The sequence below is a fragment of the Bos grunniens genome, chromosome 9, assembly GCF_055505025.1.
Source record: "Bos grunniens cultivar Pamir isolate PY7600 chromosome 9, Bosgru_T2T1.0, whole genome shotgun sequence".
NCBI classification, from domain to species: domain Eukaryota; kingdom Metazoa; phylum Chordata; class Mammalia; order Artiodactyla; family Bovidae; genus Bos; species Bos grunniens.
Genome location: NC_141173.1, coordinates 91,147,601 through 91,157,960, shown reverse-complemented (window position 1 = coordinate 91,157,960; position 10,360 = coordinate 91,147,601). Strand labels below are relative to the sequence as shown.

At 39.6% G+C, this 10,360-nt stretch overlaps 1 pseudogene; it reads left to right on the top strand.

The window, feature by feature from the left end:
- The first annotated feature begins 910 nt into the window (after positions 1-910).
- LOC147366361 (nucleolin pseudogene) lies at positions 911-2,991 on the top strand (annotated as a pseudogene).
- The last annotated feature ends 7,369 nt before the right edge of the window (positions 2,992-10,360 follow it).

Sequence of the window (10,360 nt, the reverse complement as noted above, 5' to 3'; positions counted from 1 at the left end):
TTTCAATGTTTAAAGAATGTACAGAAGGGCCATCGTCACCTTTCCAGAGGTGATTACTGGGCAGGCTGTCTTTTGCTTCAGTCTCGAGTGCTAGCTGGCAGCCAAGCTTAAGCACTTAGGGGTCATTGGCTGCCATCAATGGTGCTTAGGGTCCTCCGGGCTCGTTTGCGCCACTCTCTCACCACACACTCTGCCATCATAAGCCGCCATCATGGTAAAGCTCACAATTCAGTTCAGTTCAGTTCAGCCACTCAGTCATGTCCGACTTTTTGCAACCCCTTGAACCACAGCACACCAGACCTCCCTGTCCCTCATTAACTCCTGGAGTCCACCCAAACCCACGTCCATTGTGTCAGTGATGCCATCCAACCATCTCATCCTCTGTCATCCCCTTCTCCTCCTGCCCTCAATCTCTCCCAGCATCAGGGTCTTTTCAAATGAGTCAGCTCTCCGCATCAGGTGGCCAAAGCATTGGAGTTTCAGCTTCAACATCAGTCCTTCCAATGAACACCCAGGACCGATCTCCTTTAGGATGGACTGGTTGGATCTCCTTGCAGTTCAAGGGACTCTCAAGAGTCTTCTCCAACACCACAGTTCAAAAGCATCAATTCTTTGGCACTCAGCCTTCTTCACAGTCCAACTCTCACATCCATACTTGACTACTGGAAAAACCATAGTCTTGACTAGATGGACCTTTGTTGGCAAAGTAATGTCTCTGCTTTTTAATATGCTGTCTAGGTGGGTCATAACTTTCCTTCCAAGAAGCAAGTGTCTTTTAATTTCATGGCTGCAGTCACCATCTGCAGTGATTTTGGAGCCCAGAAAAATAAAGTCAGCCACTGTTTCCACTGTTTCCTTATGTATTTGCCATGAAGTGATGGGACCGGATGCCATGATCTTAGTTTTCTGAATGCTGAGCTTTAAGCTTGCAAAGGCTGGTAAAAATCAAGGTGACTCCAAGAAAATGGCTCCTCCTCCTCCTTCACTAAGAAGATAGTGAAGATGAGCAAACGTCAGAAGATCAAGAGGATGAGAGAAGTGGAGAAGAGGTTGTTATCCCTCAAAAAAAGAAAAAAAAAAAAAAAAAGGCAAGAAGGCTACCACAACTCCAGCAAAGAAGATGATGGCTTCCCCAACAAAAAAAGTTTGCAGTTGCCTCACCGGCAAAGAAAGCAGTTGTCACCCCTGGCAAAAAAAAAGGCAGTGGCTACGCCAGCCAAGAAGACAGTTACACCTGCCAAAGCAGTAGTGATGCCTGCCAAAAGAGGAAGCCACCCCAAGCAAAGCATTGGTAGCAACCGCTGGTAAGAAGGGAGCAGCTGCTCCAGCCAAGGGAGCAAAGAATGGCAAGAATGCCAAGAAAGAAGACAGAGATGAGGAAGATGAAGATGACAGTGAAGAGGAAGACAAAGATGATGAAGAAGAGGATGAGCCAGAACTGAGGAAAGCAGCTGCTTTTGGTGCTGCTCTTGCCACAGATGATGAGGATGAGGAGGAGGAGGAGGGTGACTCTGAAAAAGAACCTATGGAGATTGTATCAGCCAAAGGAAAGAAAGCTCCAGCAAAAGGTGTTCCTGTGAAGGCCAAGAGCACTGCTGAAGATGAAGAGGATGATGAGGAGGAGGAGGAGGAAGAGGATGACAATGATGATGAGGAGGAGGAGGAAGAGGATGACAATGATGATGAGGAGGAGGAAGATGAGGAAGAGCCTGTCAAAGAAGCACCTGAAAAGGAAAGAAGGAAATGGCCAAAAAAAAAAGCAGCTCCTGAAGCCAAGAAACAAAAAGTAGAAGGCACAGAACCAACTACATCTTTCAGTCTCTTTGTTGGAAACCTGAACTTCAATAAATCTGCTCTTGAAAACGGGTATCAGTGACCTTTTTGCTAAAAATGATCTTGCTATTGTCGATGTCAGAATTGGTATGTCTAGGAAATTTGGCTATGTGGATTTTGAATCTGCTGAAGACCTGGAAAAAACCTTGGAACTCACTAGTTTAAAAGTCTTTGGCAACAAAATTAAACTAGGAAAACCAAAGGGAAAAGACAGTAAGAAAGATTGCGATGCGAGAACACTTTTGGCTAAAAATCTGCCCTGCAAAGTTACTCAGAATGATTTAAAAGAAGTGTTTGAAGATGCTGTGGAGATCAGATTAGTCAACAAGGATGGAAAGAGTAAAGGGATTGCTTATATGGAATTCAAGACAGAAGCTGATGAAGAAAAAAACCTTGGAAGAAAAGCAGGGAACAGAAATGGACGGGCGATCCATTTTCTCTGTCCTACACCGGAGAGAAAGGTCAAAGTCAAGACCATAGAGGTGAAAGAATCACACTTGGAGTGGTGAATCAAAAACCTTGGTTTTAAGCAACCTCTCCTATAGTGCAACAAAAGAAACTCTTCAGGAAGTATTTGAGAGGGCAACTCGTATCAAGATGCCACAGAACCAAAATAGCAAATCTAAAAGGTATGCATTTATAGAATTTGGTTCACTTAAAGATGTAAAAGAAGCTCTACATTCATGTAATAAAAGGGAAATTGAGGGCAGAGCCATAAGACTGGAGTTGCAAGGACCCAGGGGATCACCGAATGTAAAAAGCCAGCCATCAAAAACTGTTTGTCAAAGGTCTCTCTGAGGATACCACAGAAGAGACGTTAGTCATTTGATGGCTCTATTTGAGCAAGGATAGTCACTGACTGGGAGACTAGATCCTCCAAAGGGTTTGGTTTTGTAGACTCCAACAGTGAGGAAGATAGACAAAGCTGCCAAGGAGACCATGAAAGATGGTGAAATTGATGGAAGCAAAGTCACTTTGGACTGGGCCAAACCTAAGGGTGAAGATGGCTTTGGTGGCCGAGGAGGAGGCAGAGGTGGCTTTGGAGGCCGAGGTGGTGGCAGAGGCCAGGGAGGCTTTGAAGTCCGAGGAGGCTTCCAAGGAGGCAGAGGAGGAGGAGGCGACCACAAACCACAAGGAAAGAAAACGAAGTTTGAATAATTTCTTCTCTCTCCCTCTTCCATTTGAAACAAAAGACTCGGGTTTTTACTCTATTACCTGATCAATGACAGAGCCTTCTGAGGACATTCCAAGACAGTATACAGCCCTGTGGGCTACTTGGAAATCCATATAGATAACATTTCAAGGGACATAACCCTGTTGGTGTTGACTGGATATTCGTATAAACTTTTTAGAGGTGAGTGATAGAGCTAACCCTTATCTGTAAATTTTGAACTTATATTGTTTCTTCCCGTGTACAAAACCATTTTTTTCCTATGGAGTTTTTTGTTTTTTCCATTAGGGGGTTGTAAAGGAAAGCAGAATGTTTTATTGATTTTTGCTTCAGCAATTTGGGGACAAATTAAAAGTCCTAGAACTTTGGGAGAAAAACAAAAAAAGAATGTACAGAAGGAACTCACTCCAAACATGATTGGGTACATGACAGAACTTTATCTCCACCTCCCCTGCCTCTTATCCATTTGTTGTGATTAAGTCACTAAGTCGTGTCCGACTCCTTGCAACCCCATGGACTGCAGCATGCCAGGATTCCCTCTCCTTCACTGTCTCCCAGAGTTTGCTTAAACTCAGGTCCATTGTGTCAGTGATGTATTAACCATCTCATCCTCTGTTACCCCTTCTTCTCCTGCCCTCAATCTTTCCCAGCATCAGGGTCCTATCCTTTAGCCTAGTGGTAATAAAGATCACAGAGTTGCTTGAAGAGAACCAGCGGCCATGTTTCTATAATGCTCCTTTTTGTCTTTGCTTCTCTTTCTTATTTTCACAATATTGTAAGCTTTATCTCAGAGAATTGCTTGAAAAATGTTTTAAATGCACAAAGGTAAAGATACTTTTCCCCATCACCACATATCATGGTGAGTACATAATCTGGCACTATGTAAAGCATGTTATATTATTTGATTTTATTTACTACTCAAAATTGCCATTCTAGGAATACTATTATTTTTACCAGTTTGCTGTTGAAAAAATACAAGGCTTAAGTGGTTAAACAAAATGCTCAAGGTCACACAAGTGAGAAATGTTAGGTGAATCTGAGTATTACTAGTATCAATTTAAATTAAATCAGTAGCAATATGCTTCTTAGTATAGTCTGTTAACTTAAAATCAAACAATAATGAATTTTAAAATGCCAGCTCAAGCACTTATTAAACTCTCTTTGAAATGTTAGTAATTTAATAATCTTAATTAGAAATGAATTAGTCACACATGGAATACATATTCCTTTTGGAAATGTCTAACATAGTGGCCTGAAGGAAGATAATGATACCTTAACCTGAGCCACAATTGAGCCAATACATTTGTCTTACGGAAAATATGCCCTGCCCAGTTCACTCCACAAAAGTCTAAAGGATCCTGGAAAAAAAGATCAAAATGTGTCTTCCAGCCCAAATTTATATTTTCCTTTGGGATTTCCTTGGTGGCTCAGACAGCAAAGTGTCTGCCTATAATGCGGGAGACTCGGCTTCAATCCCTGGGTCGGGAAGATCTCCTGGAGAAGGAAATGGCAACCCACTCCAGTATTCTTGCCTGGGAAATCCCATGGACTGTGGAACCTGGTAGGCTACAGTCTATGGGGTCGCAAAGAGTCAGACACAAATGAGCCACTTCACTTTCTTTTTGCTTCATAAAATTTCAGCAGCATATAGCTGAGTTGGTGTTAAATATATTGCCAGAGGTACAGATAAACGTGCTTTATATTCAATAAACATTGAATTTATTCACAAACTTTATTACACAGAAAAATAGCTTTTAAGTTCAGTCAGGAAATAATACATCTGTTCATAAACTTTTCTTTCCAAATTGATCTCATTTTATGGAGGAGAGACTCACTAAAAACAAAATTCCTTAATATGGTTATAGCTAATGAAACAAATAACCTTAGATATGCAGATGACACCACCCTTATGGCAGAAAGTGAAGAGGAACTAAAAAGCCTCTTGATGAAAGTGAAACAGGAGAGTGAAAAAGTTGGCTTAATGCTCAACATTCAGAAAATGAAGATCATGGCATCCGGTCCCATCACTTCATGGGAACTAGATGGGGAAACAGTGGAAATAGTATCAGACTTTGTTTTGGGGGGATCCAAAATGACTGCAGATGGTGACTGCAGCCATGAAATTAAAAGACACTTACTCCTTGGAAGGAAAGTTATGACCAACCTAGACAGCATATTAAAAAGCAGAGACATTACTTTGCCAAGAAAGGTCCGTCTAGTCAAGGCTATGGTTTTTCCAGTGGTCATGTATGGATGTGAGAGTTGGGCTGTGAAGAAAGCTGAGCACCAAAGAATCGATGCTTCTGAACTGTGGTGTTGGAGAAGACTCTTGAGAGTCCCTTATACTGCAAGGAGATCCAACCAGTCCATCCTAAAGGAGATCAGCCCTGGGATTTCTTTGGAAGGACTGATGCTAAAGCTGAAACTCCAGTATTTTGGCCATCTCGTGCGAAGAGTTGACTCATTTGAAAAAACCCTGATGCTGGGAGGGATTGGGGGCAGGAGGAGAAGGGGATGACAGAGGATGAGATGGCTGGATGGCATCACTGACTTGATGGACATGAGTTTGAGTGAACTCCGGGAGTTGGTGATGGACAGGGAGGCCCGGCATGCTGGGATTCATGGGGTTGCAAAAAGTCGGACACGACTGAGCAACTTAACTGAACTGAACTGAATGAAATGAAGAAAAGAAGCAAAACAAATAAAAGAAACCCATATTCCTCAATCACAGACACCTAAGGAGAAGGCAATAGTCAATTCAATTCCCTGTAATTTCCCCCTTTCTGCATTTTTGAGATTGATTATATCTGAATTGTTTGTGACTGGCAACCAAATGTTAAATTGCTTGTTTTATAAAAATAACAAATATATTATGTAGTGTGCCATTTAAATATTCAAAACATCTCAAAATAATAGCAGGTTTTTTGGGGGCACTTCCAGTATGCCATCCACTAGAAGACTGTTATTTATATAATTTCACTGTATTTTCACCCTCTTGAAAACTGCTACAAACATTTATCTTTAACATTGCTGCGTTATTCGGTGATGTAGCTTGCCCTCCCATCTGTACTGTGGAAACAGAATACAAAAAGGATAAACATCAAGTTTTAAAGAAAGCGTGCTGTATGTCTCTGTAATCAAGTGTGCCAATTTGAAAATCTGGCATAAAGATGCCAGGACTGCTGGCAGAGTAAGTTTCCTAACGTCTATAAGTATGAAGTTCAATTGATCAGCCTCATGGATGGCTCCTAATGCCATCAGCATTTCCATGCAGGCCCAAACAGTTCCTTCTAATTTGTAAGGATAATGAAATATATCCAACTGATCCTCTTCACTGTTAGAAACTGTTGCATTAACAGACAGAGTGCTATGGCCTTATTCTTGACAGACTTGTTCTATTAAAATCACATCAGAGCAAAATGTGTCCAGACAAAACCTCAAATGTTTTTTGCCTTCAAGTTTCTTAATTTCAAATGAGAAATATGTTGTTTCCAGTAAGCAGCTTCTAGGCTCATGCAATGTGAAGATAAATTTATGTTCCTTGTGATTAACTGACTAAGCATAATTAACTTAATTAGGAATATTATTTTGCCTGTCTCTATTAGTCCTGTTCTAGAACAGGAACAAAAATAATCCCTAAAAGAGCCTTGATTAGACTCCTGTCATGACTCCGACAAGATCCCTTACATAAGAAAAGCAATCAAGAAATAACTGAACACCATTGAGACAAATAAACATTTCTTATCTTCATTGTTTGTAATGTGATTTGGAGGTGAGGGAATTCTTGACTCTTGCAAGTGAAAAGGCATGAAACATTAGATCACTTGTTTTGTAAGGGCACTACACACATTATATTGGTTGTAGTTTAAATACTAAAAACATCTAAAAAGAATAGAGACTGTCATTTCGAGGCACTTGCTGTGTGCCATGCAAGATGAGAGCTTTATATATGTTATTTCATTTATTTTCACCATCACCTAATAAAGTAGTAGTTCATGCCCAATGAATACTGAAGAAAATGAGATCTTGAGAGGGGAGGGTGAACATTTTGCTCAAGGTCAAATAGCTATTAATAGTAAAATGATGGGTCTTGCTCCTGAACTATAATTGTCAGACCCCAAAACCTGTTTTCCTGATGGCTCTGCTACCCTCTTTCGATAAGTATTTGACTCACAGTAAATCTACTGATGACACCGTAAAGCGTAAACCTCTGTATGTTACAAATGCCCTCTTAAGTGTCTAAAGCCAGTTCCAGGCTATCGCCATAGAGCAGGCTGGACATACACAGCAGTGTGTGTCTGAATTTCTAGACAGGACAGATTGAAGCTCTTCCCACTCTTGCTGGAGAAGCAGTGAGAAAGTTCAAGTTAGCCTCTTGGCTCAGTGAATGCTCTTTTGCCCACTTGTGTAGACTGATCTTTCAAAAAATATACAACATCCCTTACTTTCATAGTGTTTAATGTAAGAAAAATATGCTCTGTAACAATGAGGGAATACTAAGCATTTGCATGCATATAATGAAATGAACTTTCTCATACACTGCTAAGGACATGAAATATAGTGTATTTTAGGAGGGCCTTTGGGCATCATATTTGCAAAGATTTAAAGGGAAGCCTGGGAGAAGGCAATGGCACCCTACTCCAGTATTCTTGCCTGGAAAATCCCATGGATGGAGGAGCCTGGTGGGCTGCAGTCCATGGGGTCGCTAAGAGTAGGACACGACTGAGCCACTTCACTTTCACTTTTCACTTTCATGCACTGGAGAAGGAAATGGCAACCCACTCCGGTGTTCTCGCCTGGAGAATCCTAGGGACAGGGGAGCCTGGTGGGCTGCCTTCTATGGGGTCGCACAGAGTCGGACACGACTGAAGTGACTTAGCAGTAGCAGCAGTAGCAAAGGGAAGCCTGGTGTGCTGCTTGTGGCGCTAGAGGTAAAGAACCCACCTTCTAATGCAGGAGATACTACAGATGCAGGTTTGATCCCTGAGTTGGGAAGATTCCCTTGAAGGCATGGCAACCCACTCCAGTATTCTTGCCTGCAGAATCCCATGGACAGAGAAGCCTGGCGTGCTGCAATCCATGGGGTTGCAGAGAGTCAGACACGACTTGGTGACTGAACAACAATAATTCCTTGGTTCATAAATTCCACTTCAAGAAAATTACCCTGAAAAAAAATGCCGTAGACTGTTCCATTTAAATGTTCATCAGCTCTTTTGTATAATGTCAGAATTGGGACACTGTACAAAAGCCCAAAAATTGGGAAAAGGTTAAATAAATCACAATCCAAACAAGAAGTCAAATGTCATGCAGTATTAAAGAATATGTTATGACATGTGTGAGAATAAACAAACTAAGTCAAAATGCCAGGTATAAGTTCAACAAATAATTTGAGCCTGTGATGAAAAAAATATATAATTAAGGATCAACAATTTGGCTAGAGCTAAAGCATAGGTTTAGAGTAGGTACACTTTCTTCAAGATACAGTTAAATTCACCTACATACTTTAAAAAAAAAATAAAAGTGAAAGAGGCATCAATCATATCTGATACAAATTCACTTTCACATTTATTTTGAGATACACCTCCATTTATGCATATTAGAGAAAAATCTGTGTTTCTTTTCCTACATTTCCTTTAGAAGCAGTGATTATTCCTTGATAGTTAAGACATTTCTATACTTCCAGAATTTCTCTAGTGGCTTGATTCCTTTTTTTTCTTTCTTTCTTTCTTTCCTTTTTAAGTCAGTATCCTTAGCCTTATGACTCTATTAACCTTTTGTGATATACTTTTAATTGAATTCTGGTTCTACATATTCCAGTTGTAAGTCTATACTTCCTTTTCTTTAATCTCAACTTTTCCTATAACTGCATAGGCCATAATTTTCTCATTTTCTTTTTCCCTTTTAAATTATTAATCTTCAAATATCAACCTCCAATCTTTCTTATGATTTTTTTAATGCTTTTATTAATATAAGCTTCAGATAGAGTTGTATCTTTTGCAGCATTTTCCCCCCTTCCTACACTAGTCTATTTTATGTTTTTTGTTTTGTTTTGTTTTTTACTTTAAAATATTGTATTGGTTTTGCCATACATCAACATGAATCTGCCATGGGTTAAAATATTATAAGCTATGATCATTTTACTACTTTGGATACATTTGGTGATTCTCCTCCATCCAACACTCTTAGTTTAGTTACAAGAGTCTTTTTCAAGATAACCCTAAGAAATCACTATAGAATCAACCCTCTAATTTACTCACCTTTCCTCACCACCATCCACCTATCTCCCAGACCATCACCATTTACTGCATACTAGAAAATGTTCCTCAGTTTACTTTACTCTCTTTTCAAAGCATTTCTGAACCTTCTATGACCCCCATATTGTTGAATATGCTCATCTTTGTAGCTAGAATATTACCATCTACTGCATCAGTATAGCAAGGAAAGGCCAAGAAGTTCTCCAAGTTTCAATTAATGTTATCTCTTTGGTAGATTCTTCACAATCTACAACACACACTAGTTAAATTCTTTGCTCTCATTTTATTTTGTATACTTCTTACAATATGATGCTAAATATTGTGTTTATCTATTCCTAACTGCAAAATGGATGATTTTTTTTTCCAATGCTCTATTTTCTGCTGATATTTTCTAGTTCCAGTTCCAAACAAATTTGACTATTTTGCATGGATTATTTTTACCACTTGCTAACAAAGTCCCTCTGCCTCCTCTAGTCACTGCTTCATTCCTGTTGAGTATAAATTGAATCTTTAACCTTAGGCCTCTGGGTGGAATTACCAAAATAAACTCTCCCAGCCGTCCTTTTCTTTGTTTTCTTAATACTTTCTCTGTAATAAATGCATGTTCCTGCTAATTAAATTGCATTGAACTTCTCTACACAAGATTTTTTAAAATTAAGCTCAGCAAGAAAAAATTAATAAATAAATATCAGTGCAAAAATAAAACAAACCTACTGAACTGTGGCTACTAATTTCCTTTTAAGTAAATATTTGTATAATTTCACTTTTGCATTAGACTTAGAAGATATTTTCTACATGAAGCACCTTCATTTCTGCCAAAATGGCTGGATGATGACATGTCATATGTGAGTCAGTGCCAACACCTATAGTCAGAACGGCAAACAAATAGTTTGTTATATAGAACTCTATGGATTATTTACATGTTGCTTCCAGATCTCCATCATATCTCCTTTCTGGTCCAAGTCTGGCCTTGGATGTGGCCAAGTACAGAAGGGCTAGTCATTAAGTTTCCTGTGAGTTTTCAATTCCCCTGAAAAGACTTTTTAAAAAAGCATTATTTTCCAGCTTCTTTCACAATTGCATAAGATCATATTCCCATAAC